The following is a 16,117-nucleotide window of genomic DNA, read 5'->3' on the forward strand; positions in this document are numbered from 1 at the left end:
CATGATTTACTTATGTGTCAAGATCTTGATCTCTCCCAATGTGACCTTATTTCTACAATTGACCTACCCAAGGCTAGACCAGCATAAACAGTGACTGTTGTTCATGGGTCGTTATTCACAGAACTGTAACTGAATGCAAATTTGTTTAACTCCTATTCATAGGGTCACACAAAGAAATACCAGTCTTTCTGCAGTTCCATTCTCACATATTTAAGCAAGGACAGCATCAGAATTGGTGGTGTATTTTAGGCTGTTGCATACAGATTGCTTGCCAGATCAACAGCACAAAACACAGTAGAACTCTTTGTATTGTCCTCTAATATTTCCTGGTCTGATAGATGATGTTATCCAAGATTGCTGATAGTTCATTCACAAATAAAACATGCCAATTACAAAATGCTTTCTTATACAAACCCACAGATAGTAGTAGGAGTGTGTGGGAGATAGTCCATTGTGCACACAGCATTCAACAGTCCTATACCCATTTAGAAAGGTGCCCCCTGGGGATCATTACAGACAAAAATTGGAATGTCACTGTGATAGTCATATGACACCATACCTTTCAGTGTTACCTCCTGATTGGCTTATCAAACAGATGCATGAATCAACACAGACACTCTACAGATTCCCAAAACAAACAGGTTTGGGTCATTTCTAGGAGATGTGTATTCCAGTACTTCCAGTTTGCAAAAACAAAAAGGTACACTATTCTCAATCTATGGTTTTGTCAATGAAAACCATTTATTCCTACATATGCTTTAGTATTTACTGTACTACCAGGTGATAATACATTCAGTTTTATAGTGTATATACCAGAAAACCATATTTACCAAATATAAATATCTCAATTGCAAGCAATGCCCCTGCATAGGAGGAAGTGCTGGTAGCCAATTAGCAGCAAATCGCCTGAAAACCAAGCAATATTTTCTTATTTTTAAAAGGAAAACGTACTAAACTGGATATAGCAACAAGTAGCAATGGTTCAAAAATGTTTTGCTTGAAGTTATCATTGGTGTCAGGAATCTCTATAACAATGTATTGTTTAATATAATATGAATCGATAGCATGGGAGAGCAGAGGGATGGATAGACACTGTAACATTTATACTGATGTAATGTTTTGTGGGCCTTCTGACTGAACTTCTGCCTTCAACAAAAAGCTTAAGAGATACTTCGGCAGTTTCAAAGAAGTCTGGCTCCTAGTCACCGTACTGCCATTATCAAACTTCGATCTGGATGACCCAGGTTCACACCCAAAGATTACTAGTTAATGAACGATTAGTATGAAAGGATCCCTACGTCTGGAGTTTATTTCCAGAATGGGTGTTTCCCCTCGTAGAAGCCTCGCACAACAGAACTACTTGCCTGCACAGTTGGGTGAAAATTCACAACCCCACCCACCCCGCAAACACGCACACACAGACAGAGACAGACAAACCAGCACCACCCTGCCTGTATGTTAGTGGTTTAGGGACACGCGGGAATTCTCTCTGGTGACTGAAACAAGTTAACCTTCTCACAGTCACAGAGCAGGTTAGTTAGCGAGAGTGACAACCCTCTGGAGTTGGGTCACTGGCGAGATTTTTGGGTTTTGAACCGACTGAAGCCCCGGCGTGCGTTGACGATATTTCTGCTCGAATAAACATCTGCACTCAAAACAGACGATTCTCTCTCTCTCTCTCTGCCCCTCAAAATATTCTAAGTTTACTTCCTCCAACCATCCGTCCGCCTCCACCCCCAACTCCAAACTCGGTGAATTTTGTAAGGAAAAGATGTGAGCACACAATAGATCGAGTTAAGTGTAACGGAGGAGAAGGCAGCAGCTGACCCTGCACACTCAGGGACACTGCACAATGTGTGCACATACAACTTCTACAATGGTCGCTGCCGAGTTCCGCCAAGTGGGAAACGGCCTTACGCCTTTCGGATCGAGAGAATGAGGGATGGGGGAAAAGAAAACTTAAAAGGTATTTTGGGACCAGCCTAAAAGACTCGGCGCTTTGGGCCCTCCTGCAAATAGGGACAGCCACCGGGAACAGCCAACAACAAAGTAAAACCAGACAACAGGGAACAAACCGACGGCTTTAACCCTTTCCCGGTGCACCCACCGCACTCACTCTTTCACCGATCGCTGTCCCTTTAAAGGTCGAGGGAGCCGGGCGAAGGCTCGGCGCCGATCCCCGCTGCCGTGTTGGAAATCCGAAGGTTAGCCAACTCTCTCAAGTTGACCTCCGCCATAACTAAGCGAGAAACTTGTCGCCCGCTGACATCATCATATTCCCCCACTTGCACACTGATTCCCACACTCTGGCCAACCGCTGCGATCACAGACTCTGTTCACATCGCAGCCCTGGCGTGCAGGATGCCGGGAGAGCTAGGATATTCGCGATTCCAACCTCGGAGAATGGCCATCCTCTCAAACCATTTGAGAGAGCCTGCAAACTCGCCTCCCCCACCCCGCTGCATGAAAGCTAAATACCTGCTCCGGCACACATACACAACGCACTGCATCTAGCTTATCTAAAAGCCACAGTCGGTTCACTGGCTCTGGGAAAGATGCATTGTTTTTCGTGAGAGAAGCACAATTACCAAAAAGTTCCCCAGCTCCTTGGAGAGGGGCACAGAATAACAAAAGTCTACCTCACGCGGAAGACAAAAGGGAATTTAGAATTGAATCAGAGTATGAGTCAGAGGAAGATGTAGTATTTGGTAAATTGATTGCAAAGTAAATTAAAGTTTTCTCTCTGTTGCTCCAGAGTTGAGAAATGAGTGTTTGGAAGACGCCAAGCAGTTGAAATAAGATATTGGATTTACAGCCACCATCAGCATGTTGCCAGGCTATAGGGGACGGTGCTCTGCAAATAGCAAGTGAAATTCCACCGAGGTCATTTGACCATTCCATCCCGTTAGCTTTTTACCTCGACAGCTTTGGAAATGAGAGTGTTTGTCTTGTAGCGGTGTCAAATCAACCCACTCTCTCACACACACAAAAAACATTTATAACATCATTCTGTTCGTCTATGATTTGTCCACGCGAAAGACAACGTATAAATGAAATACAGCATGTGCTGAAAATCTGAAACACGAACAGAACATGCTGCAGAAACACTCGAGTCAGTCAGTGTTGGTGGAGAGGGCCGAAATAATCAAACTTTCATTTATAATCAGCCCTGAGCCACTGAGTGTTCACAGTATTTTCCACTTTTTTAAAGTGAATTTGACATCTTGTGATAGGTGCCTTGGTGCATCACACTGTCCACTTTGGCGTCAGGTATAGAACTCATACCTGTTGAATATTTCTTATATTTTCTGTTTCTACTTCAGATTTATAGCATCTGCAGCATTTTTTGCAGTTATATAAAACAAATCTCCTCAAGTAATTTTGACAACCCCCAAAATTTTCAGGCAACACTTCAAATTTCTTACCTAAATATGCATTTAAAAATCCTCCATTGCACAGAATATTAGTCAATTCCTTGTGGTATTCTACTAAATCAGTCTAGATCAAATATAGTCTTCAAATTAAGGGGCAATAATTGAACTGAGCCTACTAATGAAAGATTGGGATCTGATAGGTTTAGGCTCAGGCAAAGATGAGGGGTGACTTGGAAGACTGAGTTTAAGAGGAAGACTGGATAGTGGGACATGTTGGTGAGGACCCAGCATTTCCCACAAAGCCAGGAGCTTCAGCCACAATCTGATCAGTGAAGTGTCACCAATAGAGGAGCAGCTAGTAAAGGATTATGTGAAAACTGTGAATAGAGAGTGAGATTTACTTTCAATCACAATAAAGAGGGAACTCATTATACTCTACATGCCAGACATTCATCTTCAACTTCCATGCGTTTTCTTCAGACAATATATTCCTACCTATAATGGGATTCAAACTTTTCTCTGTTCAACTAAATCATTGATGCAAGTTATAAAAAGTTGAGTCCACAACATAGACCCCTGCAGGACTCCACACATCCCATCCAATCACACAATGACCTATTTATGCATACTATCTATTTTCTGTCAGCCAGTTAGTTTTCTATCAATGCAATGTGTTACCCGTTACACCACGATAGCTTTTATTTTCTGCAAATTACCATTTATGTGGCATCTTATCAAATTTCATCTGGAACTCCAATTATAACTCATCTATAGAGCATGTAACTCCTTCAAAGAACCCGAATAAATTTGTTAAACATGATTTCTCTTTAGTTAAATGATATTGACTCTTACTGACTACTTTATGGCTTTCTAAGGTATAATCCCTTTAATGATTCCAATGCCTTACAGATAATAGATGTGATTTTAATTGGCCTATAGTTACCCACATACAGCTTTCCTCCTTCTTGAATACAAGGATTATATTTGCTACTTTTATGAGATGTTATGAAGTAAATTATGTGTTAATGTGACAATTTTTCCCCACAGAATCCCTACAGTGTTTGAACAGGCCCTTCGGCCCAAAATGTCCTCACCAATCCTCCGAAGAGTAACCCACCCATATCCATTCCCCTACTACTCAACATTTACCCTAGACGAATGCACCTAACCCTACGTAGCCCTGAACACTATGGGTAAATTAGTATGGCCAATTTACCTAACCTGCATATCTTTGGATTGTGAGAGAAAACCAGAGCACCCAGAGGAAACCCACTCGGACATGGGGAGAATGTGCAAACTCCGCACAGACAGTAACCTGAGGTGGGAATCAAACCTGGGTCCCTGGCGCCGAGAGGCAACAGTGAGCCACCGTGCCACCCCAATGGTACAACCCCAGTGACTGACAGTTACTGTCTCAAGATTTATCAGACTGTTTACACCCTTATTATACTTTTCAATCCTGGACTGATCTTTCAACCTATGTTCCTTCTGTCAGAAAGACATCTACTTGCAACTCCATAATGTGCTCCATAAATTTACTGGTTAAGTCCAAGAAGAAATTACTGCCAAAACTCTTGTCCACACCAATATCACCTTCAGATTCAATACTTCAAAGTTTTCCTAGGTCTCAATGCTGTTTTCATCCTCTGTTTAAATAGAGATTAGTGCGAATTTAAGTTAATATCATGACATTGCTGTAAAGATATGCTGACTTAGCATTTTTAAATGTCACCATCCTCGCAACAAGTTTGAAGTTAAATGTGATTGAAAGCAGAATCGCCTTAACCCAAGTGCACATTATAATATATAATTACATGCTTGTTATAAAAACCTTAGTGCTGGAAAGTGTAGATTTAGTGTATCTTTGGCAGTACAGATGTGATGGGCCAAAATTGTCACTTAAGAGAAAGCTACTGAGTCAGTATCCATTGTTAATAGTGTATAAATAGACTCAGAGAGAGAGGTATAGCATAGAAACAGACCCTCCGGTTCAACTCGTCCATGCCAATCAGATATCCCAACCCAATCTAGTCCTACCTGCCAGCACCCAGTCCAAACCTTTCCTATTCATATACCCATCCAGATGCCTTTTAAATGTTGCAATTTTACTAGCCTCCATCACTTCCTCTGGCAGCTCATTCCATATACGTACCACCCTCTGCGTGAAAAAGTTGCCCCTTAGTTCTCTCTTATATCTTTCCCCTCTCAACCTAAACCTATGCCCTCTAGTTCTGGACTCCCCCACCCCAGGGAAAATACTTTATCTATTTATCCTATCCATGCCCCTCATGATGTTATAAATCTCTATAAGGTCACCCCTCAGCTTCCAACGCTGCAGGGAAAACAGCCCTAGCCTATTCACCCTCTCCCTATTGCTCAAATCCTCCAAACCTGGCAATGTCTTTGTAAATGTTTTCTGAACACTTTCAAGTTTCACAACATTTTTTCGATAGGAAGGAGACCAGAACTGCACGCAATATTCCAACAGTGGCCTAACCAATGTCCTGTACAGCCGCAACATGACCTCCCACCTCCTGTACTCAATACTCTGACCAATAAAAGAAAATATACCAAATGCTTTCTTCACTATCCTACCTGTGACTCCACTTTCAAGGGGCTATGAACCTGCACTCCCAAGGTCTCTTTGTTCAGCAAAACTCCCTAGGACCTTACCATTAAGTGTATAAGTCCTACTAAGATTTGCTTGTCCAAAATGCAGCACCTCGCATTTATCTAAATGGAAGAGGCTTAAGAATCTTGCAGCAATCATCTTCTGACTCACTTAAGGGAAGAGTGTCCACCACCTCCAAGGCACAATACAGGGCTGCAATAGAATACTCCTTACTTACCTGGGAAAATGCAGCTCCCAAAACACTCAAGAAGGTTGACACCATCCAGGACAAAGCATCCTGCTTTAGTAGTGCCACACTCATAACTATTCACTTCCTCCACCACCCATGCTCAGTATAAGTTGCACTACAGTAGCTCACCTCGGCTCCATAGATAACAGTTTCCAAACCCACAAATACTACCATCTAGAAGGGCATGAACAGTGGATACATGGACACACCACCACCTGCACATTCTGTTCCAAGTCAAGATGGTGAGTGGCTTGAAAATATAATGCCAATTCTTGAATCTCACTGGGCCAAAACCCTGAAACTGCCTCCATGATAGCATTGTGGGTATACAATGAAATGCATCAGTTCAAGAAGCCAACTCATTACCACATTCTCAAAGGGAATTACAGATAGGCAATCAGCGTTGGCCCAGCCGGCAATATTCACATCCAATGAATGAACAAAAAAATAGCTTTATGATCCTCCAAATGAATGCACAATTGCCAATAGTGGAGTGATTAAAATTTTTAAGTGCTCAAGAGATAAGTGTTGCAATATTGCCTACCTTGGAGAACTGGAGGAGATTACAGAGCTAGGGAGGAATGAAATGAAGAAAGGATTCAAAAACAAAGATAAGAACTTAAAAATTAGAAACCAATGTGGGCTAGCATGCACAAAGGTTATGGTTGAATCAAACTTGGTGCATGTTAGGACATGAAAATTTTCAAAAAGGAATTAAATACATTCTTAAGATTAAAGGAATCAAATGGTATGAGGAGGAAGAGACAGCAGGGTACTGAGTTGGCTGATTAGACATAATCATGTTGAAGCTCTGAATGATCTACCCCGGCTCCTATTTTCTATGTTTCTATCTATGTTTTGGATGAGTTCAAGTATTTTGGAGTGTATGAAGTAGATAGCTGGTCTGGTGTGAGTTGGAATAGCCAAGTCAAGACCTGGGTGAGGCATTCATTGGCAAAATGGAGTCAGGAGCCAAACAATGGTACAGAAGTGGAAATAGGCAGTCTTCATAATGCTATGCATATAGGAACATCTCAAATATGCCAGGAAGGGGGATGGAGTTGTTGCTAGGTAGTAGATAATAATGTTCCTCCTAGGAAGATGTTGGAATGACACTGCAGAGGGCAATATGGTTAATTGTGTCAAAGGCCACAGAAAGATTGAGAAGGGTAATGAGAGACTGTTTACTATTGATGTAGTCATATAGAATGCCATTTCTAATTTTGCTGTGAAGTATTTGCGTACAATAGCAGGGCCCAACCTACTTTGAGGGATTCAGACATGGACTCAAACAAGATGCTTTAATAGGAATTTCAGGATTATGGTGTTAGTAGAAGGAAATTGAAAGCTAACTATATCTTGAGTTACCTCAAAATGATCACTGTTAATGGAAGGATTAGGTTAAAATGGACTGCACTGCCATCTAGTGCAACAAATGTAACATGGCTGAAATGATCGAATAAATGGATGATTCCCAATTTCACAGGCAGGAGTAATACTGGTGTGCTATGAAGGTTAAATGGGAAATATGAATTGTGTATTTAACTCTTTAACATAGACTTAATTCATTGGTTTTATGAGTTTGTCAGATTTTTCATGTCATAATGGTATAATTTGAATTATTCTTCATGGCAATGGATTTGTTCTGAGTGGCACAGTGGCTAGCACAACTGCTTCGTAGTGCTAGGAACCCAGGTTTGATTCCAGCCTTGGATGACTGTCTGTGGGGAGTTTGCACATTTTTCTCGTGTCTGCGTGGGTTTCCTCTGGGTGCTCCAGTTTCCTCCCACAATCCAAAAGATGTGCAGGTTAGGTGAATTGGCCATGCGAAGTTGCCCATGGTGTTCAGGGATGTGTAGATTAGATGCATTGGTCTGGGGAAATGTTGAGTAATAGGGTAGGGGAATGGGTCTGGGCGAAATACTCTGAGGGTTGGTGTGGACTTGTTGGGCCAAATGGCCTGTTTCCACACTGTAGGGATTCTATTCTGAATGAACTAAAATTGGCAGTGTGGATACCTTTAATAGGACATGTTGTCCACCATTCTGATGCAAATTAATTAGGTCATGGGATTCATGTTGTAACATCAGATCACAATTAACCAGTTTTTATAGTTGTAACCATCAGCAAAATTGTCTGCGTTCACCTTTTAAAGTAATAGTTATTTCTGCTATCTGTACATTAGCAGGTAAACATAGAAATTCAGATGTTGCTGTCACTATTGCTCTGACCCTTCATAGATGTGTGCCATTGAAATTTCCACTTCATAGATGTGTGCCATTGAAAACTTTAGAAATCATTCCACTAAATTAAAACTTCTATTTTTATGCCTCACTATACGAACTCTTAGAAAGGTTATGCCTTGTTGAATGAGCCACAGCTGTATTTTTAATGATGTACTTCATCATGATTGTTGCTCAATAAGTGCTCAAACCCTGAAAAAAATTTCTACATCAAATATTTAAAAGATAGAAAAACTTAACATTGTAAAAATTAATTTTTAAAACAAATTGCCATGATATTTTTTATTTGATTTGATTTATTATTATCACATGTACTGAGATATAGTGAAAATGACTCTATGACTCTAAAAGTATTGTTTTGCATGCTAACCAGACAAATCATACCTTATATAAGTACATCAGGGTAATAGAATAGGATGCAGAATGTAGTATTACAGCTACATAGAATGTGCAGAGAACTATACATGAGATGTCCGTTCATAAGTCTGATAACAGTCCACTGGGGAAGAAGCTGTTCTTGAATCTGTTGGTACATGTTTTCAAACTTTTGTACCTTCTGCCCAATGGATGAGGGTGAAAAAGAGTATAGCCAGAGTGGGAATGATCCTTGATAATGTTGGCTGTTTCCCGAGGCAGAGGAGAGTGTATACTGAGTCAATGGAAGGCTGGTTTTCATGATGGACTGGGTTATGTTTATAACTCTCTGTAACTTCTTGCAGTCTTGGAATGTTAGGCATAGCAGTTTCTAAACCAAGCTGTGATGCATCCGGAAAGGATACCAACTATGGTGCATCTATAAAAATTGGTAAAAGTCTTTGTGGACATGCCAAATTTCCTTAACTTTCTCATGAAGTAGAAGTGTTGGTGTGCTTTCTTGACAGCAGTGTCAACATGGATGGATCGGGATAGATCATTGGTGATATTTACACTTTAAAGAGCTCGACCAACTCCACCTCAGCACCATTGACACAGAGTGTCCTCCACTCTGCTTCTTTCAGTCAATAACCAGCTCCTTTGTTTTGTTAACAAAGATTATTCTTCATGGCAATGGATATGTTCTGAGTGGCACAGTGGCTAGCACAACTGTGAGATTGTTTATACCATTGCACCGAGCTGTGTCTATCTGTTTTGTTGTTTGAGTTCTAACCCATTACAGTGGTATCATCAGCAAATTTGTAAATGGAGTTAGAGCTGAATTTGGCCACATAGTCATGAGTGTATAAGGAGTATAGTAAGGAACTGAGTATGCAGCCTTGCAGGCACCTGTGTTGAGGATTAGTGTGTGGAGGTATTTTCGCCTATCCTTACTGACAACGGTATATGGTTCTTTCAGCCCCCATCTTAACCTATATGTATGTCACAATTTTCATTTTGCTTTGTAGAGTCATTAAAAGTGTAGGATAATTTTACTTCCAGGTATACTGTCTGAAAACACTTCAATATGATCAGTTGCATTGCATGTTTGATGAAATAATGTTACTGGTCACTGGAGATTCCTGTAATTTGCTCTCGAATCAAATTACAATGAAGATTTTGTCCACAATGGACTGTGAATTGTGATGAGGATGCAGAGATCCTTCAGCATGATCTGAACAGGTTGAGTGAGGGGGCCAATAAATAGCAAATGCTGTATAATTTGGATAAATGTGAGGTTGTTCAGTTTGGAAGCAAAAACAAGAAGGCAGTTTACTAACTGAATGGCTGTAAATTGGGAGTTGGGAGTGTGTAATGAGGCTGGATATCCTTGTGCACCAATTGCTGAAAGAAGGCATGCAGATACATCAGGCAGTAAAGAAGGCGAATGGTACATTGGCCTTCTTTGTGAGAGGTTTCGAGTGCAGGGATGTGTTTTTGCAGTTATACAGGGTCTTGGTGAGGCCACACCTAGAATATTGTGTGCAGTTTTGATCTCCTTTTTTCTGAAGAAGGATATTCTTGCTCTTGAGGGAGTGCAGCAAAGGTTTACCAGGCTGATTCCAGGATGGCGGAACTGAGATTGACTAGGTTTGGATTGTTTTTGCTGGGGTTCAGAAGAAGAGGGGGGAGGCAGGAATCTCATAGAGAATTATAAAATTCTAACAGAACCAGACAGGGTAGATGCAGGGAGATGTCTCCAATGGGTGTGTTCAGAAACAGGGGTCACAGTCTGAGGATTCGGGAAAGACCATTTAGAACAAAGATGAGAAGATATTTCTTCACCCAAAGAAATGAGCCTGTGGAATTTACTACCACAGGAAGTAGTTGATGCCAAAACAATTAATGTATTCAAGAGGCAGCTAGATATAGTAGTTGGGGCAAATGGGATCAAAGGTTATGGGGAGAAAGCAGCATTAGACTATTGAGTTGGACGATCAGCCATGATTGTGATGAATGGCAGAGCAGGCTTGAAGAGCCAAATGGCCTCCTCCTGCTCCTATCACCTTCTTCTATGTAAGTCCCATCTCGCGATTTTAGTGGGCACCTTTCTTTGATGTCAATGACAAACGTTATCACCAACTCACTGTCACTGACTGCAAAATCCATCTTTTAAGATTTCAACTTAAACACATTTATTGGCTATTTTCTAGACATCCAAGAATTAATGGTGGTTTCAGGGAGGTAAACTCAGCAAAATAGTAGATATTCCCTTCTTATGTTTATATAGAATGGAATATAGTTTTCTTTAGCATTGCTGCTTTCTGAGGAAGGTCTGCTATTGGGCTCCCTGGGGCCAAATATAGTCTAAAACCTTCTGGTGATAAAAGTTGAATCCTGCCCTATTGATTTATCTGGTTAGTCAATCATTAAGAGGACTCTAAAGTACTTTGTAGACACTTATCATTTAAATATAGGACTACTGAACCTACAATTAATCCATTTCAGGGTTAACCAACCTTTCTGCATGGGATGGGCAATCAATTTCAGTATTTCTCTCATTTAGGAGGGAATGGTGATGGATTTTCAGAGATAAAACATTTGGTACAAAAGCAACCCATTTCCAAAGTAATAAAATAATAATTATAATAAACACAATCAGTAAAAATGAACATTTAAAAGTGCCAAGGAGCTGAGTTGACTAATAAAACTTTTTTTTGCCATTTCAGCTAAGAAGCAGAGTTATAGAGAGGCAGACTAGGCCTCAAGCTCTGATTACTAGGGAATGTGGAAGAAACGAGGGTTGAGCTAAATGGATTTTCACTAACCCTAACTTCCTGTTCATCTCTGGTGACACACACTGAGTTAGACTTTGGTGAGTTTATCTGAAAGTGGAGGTTGGAATCAAGTCAACTTTCACGTTGCATTTTCCTCCTTTCCCAAATGCTTTGTGGAAATGTTTTTGGGAGGAGGAGGAAGAGAAGAAGGATATGTGTGGCCATATGTGGACTTAGTTCCTTTGATACCATGCAAAACATTGAGCAGCAAAGTTTCACCACCATTCTGGTTCATTTCAATCTCTATGACTCAGATAATGTCTCACAGGGGTCAAAAATGAATTCCACGGTCATTTGCAAGGAATTCAATACTTGTATGATTTCAAATTTTCAAAGTTAGCGAGTTTGAACAGGGTTAACACTGTTCATACTCCTGTACATCATTGTCTGCCTCCATCTTGTTTCCCCTCTCTCACCTGCTTGCAGCGTCTCTGTCCATCTCCTTTGCAGCTGTCCTCTCCTCATTCCTCTTGCAGCCTTCCCATCCTCCCTCCCAGAGTAGAGTATGTGGTGCTGGAAAAGCACAGCAGGTCAGGCAGCATCCAAGGTGAGGGAGAATCGGCATTTCGGGCATAAGCCCTTCATCAGGAATGAGGGTTGTGGGCCGGGGGCTGAGATATAAATAGGAGGGGGGGGTGTATCTTTCACCTGCTGTGCTTTTCCAGCACCACACTCTCAACTTTGAGCTTCAGCAACTGCAGTCCTCACTTCTCCATTCTCCCTCCCATCCCTCTTGAAGTTTCGTCTTCTTCCTACACCCCTCTCGTACCATCCTCCTCTTCCCTCTCCACACCTCTTTTAAACATCAACCCACTGCCCCGAGTAGACAGCCTCAATTATGGCCCAGCAAAGATCATGGTACGTGGAAAAACCCCAAGATTCTTGTCCAAGCAAAAGTCTCAAAATCCAAACCCCCCCTCAGCCTAAGGCAGCTCTAGCTCCCCCAGCAAAACCCTCACTGCCTACACTAATTTCCTAAATGCTTCCTACTCCTCTGTTCATAGGTTATTAAAAGGATCACTAATGAACAGTAGAGAACCAGCCTGTGATTGGAGGAACACAGGATTGATCAGAAATGTCTGTAGGACCTCCATTCTGCTTAAATGGGTAACTTGTCTCTGACTGGTCATCCTGCTGACTGAATTCTCCTGTGCATTTGGGGGGTGACCCTGTGTTTTTTAATCCAGAGACCCAAACTTGAAGGTACTTCTTAAAAATGTACTTCACCAGAGCATCTTTTTTTCCATTTGGTGTTGTTTTCATTCTATTGTCTCTGTGGAGGGGTATATGACTGAGAATTCAAATACATGTCCTGCCAATTTCAGTAATCTCTGTCGCAAGGTCCTACAGACATTTCTGATCAATCCTGTGTAACATCAAAGTGATGCCCTGGATTTTATGTCAGCAACACTGATGAATATGTCCAAATTACATGACAAGAGTATATGGGAAGAAAATATTCCATTGATGAAAGGGTTAAGAAAGGATACCAATTTAAAATGACTGGCAAAAAAACAGAAATGACACATGAATTTTATTTTTACCCAGGGAGTGGTTGGGATTTGTAATGCTCTGCTTGACAGTGTGGTGGAGGTAAATTCATTCACGACTCTCAGTAGGGAATTGGATGATCACCTGAGAAGATTTTCAGGACTGTGGTGTGAAGGCAGGATCTGAGAGGAAGTGAGCTGTTTTTGCAGGTACTTGGCATAGGTATAATAGACCCAATGACCTTCTTCTGTACCACTCCATGATTGTGAAGCTACCAATGAGAGCATGCATTGCACTATTAGTCTATGCAGCCTGAAAAGAGATCAACTAAGCACTTAAAAGAATTTTGTGAGGTTCAGAAGAAGCGAAATATTCTCTGTCATGCTAACTCCAAGATAGTCTCTCAACCTTTTAAAGATGCAACTTATGGTTAACCCTCACACATGGCCAACACCACCAGCCCTATGCCAAAGCAGCAAGACATTTAACATTGATACAGTGCTCACAAATGGATCGTCTTTATCAAGTCAAAACAGTTTCAGCCTTTACAAGAACTTCAACTGGCAACGTAAGAATCTCTATCCGTCCCAAGTTGTGAATATCTATTAGATCTTCAATGATTCTCTGCTTCTGCTGCAGTAGCAAAAATGTCAAGGTCATGCTCACACATTGTAGGTTAGTATTGAAGAAACAAATACACCTTAAAATCAACCGATTCAACATGCAGATTCCTGCTTTGCTAAGCTCAGAAATAACACAGTAGCTGCCAAAGAATCTGTGCCATCTCCATCCCGAAAATCATTGAAGAAATGTTGGCTCTAACAATGAGTGTTAGGATCACTTTTAACCATGAACTCTTCTTTTTCTGAATTTCTGAAAGCTGTTAAATGAGAAGAGTAAATCAAAACCTTACCAGAAGATACAGGAGAGAAGCCAAAGATGAAGAGGAAATGAATGATCTGGGTGAGACTGAGGACCAGTCGCTGAGCAGACTGGCTACAGCTGATGTTTGGAAAGCATTACTCACACCATAAATCAATGATCATCCAGACTGCCAGAGACAATTCCTACAATGGAAAACTGTGCTCATACTCTAAGGTAGCAAAAACTCTGCAAACACACATGACAAGCATTTTTGTTATATAGAAGTGATTAAAATAGGTTTTGTTTAGTTTAAACATTTCAATCAGTGTTTACACTGACATCTGGAAGCTACTTTTTTCAATTATGCACTTCCACCACATTAGGAATTCTGCACAATATTTATTGTTAAAGTTTCTGTGTGCTGTATTTGTTAATCCAGTATTTTTTAGAAAAGGAAGAAATTCTACTCTGGAGTTGGACAAGATACAACAGGATTTGACAAGGAATGCCAGAATATTTAGGTAATGAGGTTATCTCACTGAAGTATTCCTCCATGTGCCAAACTGAGACATCCACAACCACATCTTTGATGTCTGGCCCATGAAATAACAGAATCCCAGTTTTGCTATTCCCCGGGACTGCCATGTAGGAGACAGTGGTAGGCACAGGCAAGTGATTGGAAGCTTGGCAGTACAGGAACTGAAAAAAAATAGGGGAGGATATGTCAGGGACATGTAAATAAAGGATGTCTTAGTGATGGCATACCGGCCTCTTGTGGAGTTATTTCAGTGTCCATGTCAAAATAGCTCTTTAATACAATCCAACTGGTGGGAAAAATTAAGAATTAGATATCCTTGGGGGCAGACAGTAAATCCTTCTTACAGTTCCAATTATGTACACTTTTGCAGTCTGCCAGTATTTTGCCATTGGTGAATGTGGACACCGCCAGCCCTGTGACAGGCTGAGGGATTATCAGAGACAAAGGCTCAATAACCCATTGATGAAGTGAATATAAAAGGTCACATTGTGGCTAAATCTGATCCAGCAGAGGGGTTTCTGCCTCCATCCTTAAAGTGAGATTTGTTTTTTTTTATTTATGCACTGCTACAAAGCCCAGCAAGTATAGCTCCACTAAGTTGGCAGGCTTCCAACCTTCAATTAGACCAATCAAATCAAGAATGGTGGAAGTGGTCAGTTAGGAGGCTGCCTCAGAAATTGGTAAGCCATTCACTTTGCTGGCAAGGATGAGCATTGATGCATATTTAATTCTAATGTCAAGCTCTTGAAGACCATGGCAAAATCTAGCCCTTATGACCTGTTGCATATTTTTAAAAATGACAAAAATCAGAACATTTTCCACATTTCAGCACTGAGAATATAGAAAATACATTCATTTTCAGTCGAAAATGATTTAGGATAGTGACTAAGGCACTTTAACCAATTTTTGATCTTTGATTGTAGGACATTCAAGCCTGAACATCACTATAAACATCAATGACACTTGATACTGAATTGAACTGAGAGAGATCTGTTCTTTTTCGGGTCTCTTTAAGAGCTTGAAGCTTTGGGAGTGAAAAAGTACTTTGGATGACATCAGCATAATAAAAAGCAGTTTACAACCAATGGAATCTTTTGAAGCGTGGTCATGGTTGGACTATTGTAAAATTTAATATGTACATGTTCTAAAATCCAACAATGAAAATGCTGTAACCATTTGCTTTTAACATTGTGATATGAGTTTTTGGAATTACTTTTTCATAAACCTGAAATTTGACATGTCCTTGATAATATCCTTTCCATTATCACTACCATTTTAATGCGGTATACTTGAAAACAAATAAAAACAAAATGTACTGGATTAACTCAATTTCTGCAGCATCTATGGAGAGAGAAACAGATTTAACATTTCAAATTCAGCATGACTTCTTCAGAATTCCATTCAATGTGCTCAAATGATGTAATTTAATATTCATTTATCATGCATTATAATTAAATATGTAATTCAGAATTGAATGTAAAGATCATACCAAGTAAGATTTATTTTGAAGCACTGAAAGGTATTTTCTACCTATTGACTGGTTTATGTAAACTTA

The 16,117-nt window shown here is 40.5% G+C and overlaps 1 protein-coding gene and 1 long non-coding RNA gene across 3 annotated transcripts in view; one reads left to right on the forward strand and one right to left on the reverse strand.

Moving 5' to 3' along the window:
- raf1b (Raf-1 proto-oncogene, serine/threonine kinase b) overlaps positions 1-2,471 on the reverse strand; it is a 105,151-nt gene extending 102,680 nt beyond the window's left edge. Inside the window, exon 1 of one of the 2 annotated variants that reach the window (XM_072582194.1) lies at positions 2,117-2,471. The gene's annotated coding sequence lies outside the window, so the exon portion shown is untranslated. Of the gene's footprint in view, positions 1-2,107 lie in introns of both variants that reach the window. The other variant, XM_072582195.1, reaches the window with a different exon arrangement.
- Positions 1,459-15,891, forward strand: LOC140483728 (uncharacterized). The gene is made up of 3 exons (XR_011962023.1): positions 1,459-1,966; positions 14,041-14,545; positions 15,486-15,891. It is a non-coding gene; the product is annotated as an uncharacterized lncRNA (long non-coding RNA).
- The last annotated feature ends 226 nt before the right edge of the window (positions 15,892-16,117 follow it).

The sequence above is a fragment of the Chiloscyllium punctatum genome, chromosome 12 (assembly GCF_047496795.1).
Source record: "Chiloscyllium punctatum isolate Juve2018m chromosome 12, sChiPun1.3, whole genome shotgun sequence".
In the NCBI taxonomy this organism is placed as follows: domain Eukaryota; kingdom Metazoa; phylum Chordata; class Chondrichthyes; order Orectolobiformes; family Hemiscylliidae; genus Chiloscyllium; species Chiloscyllium punctatum.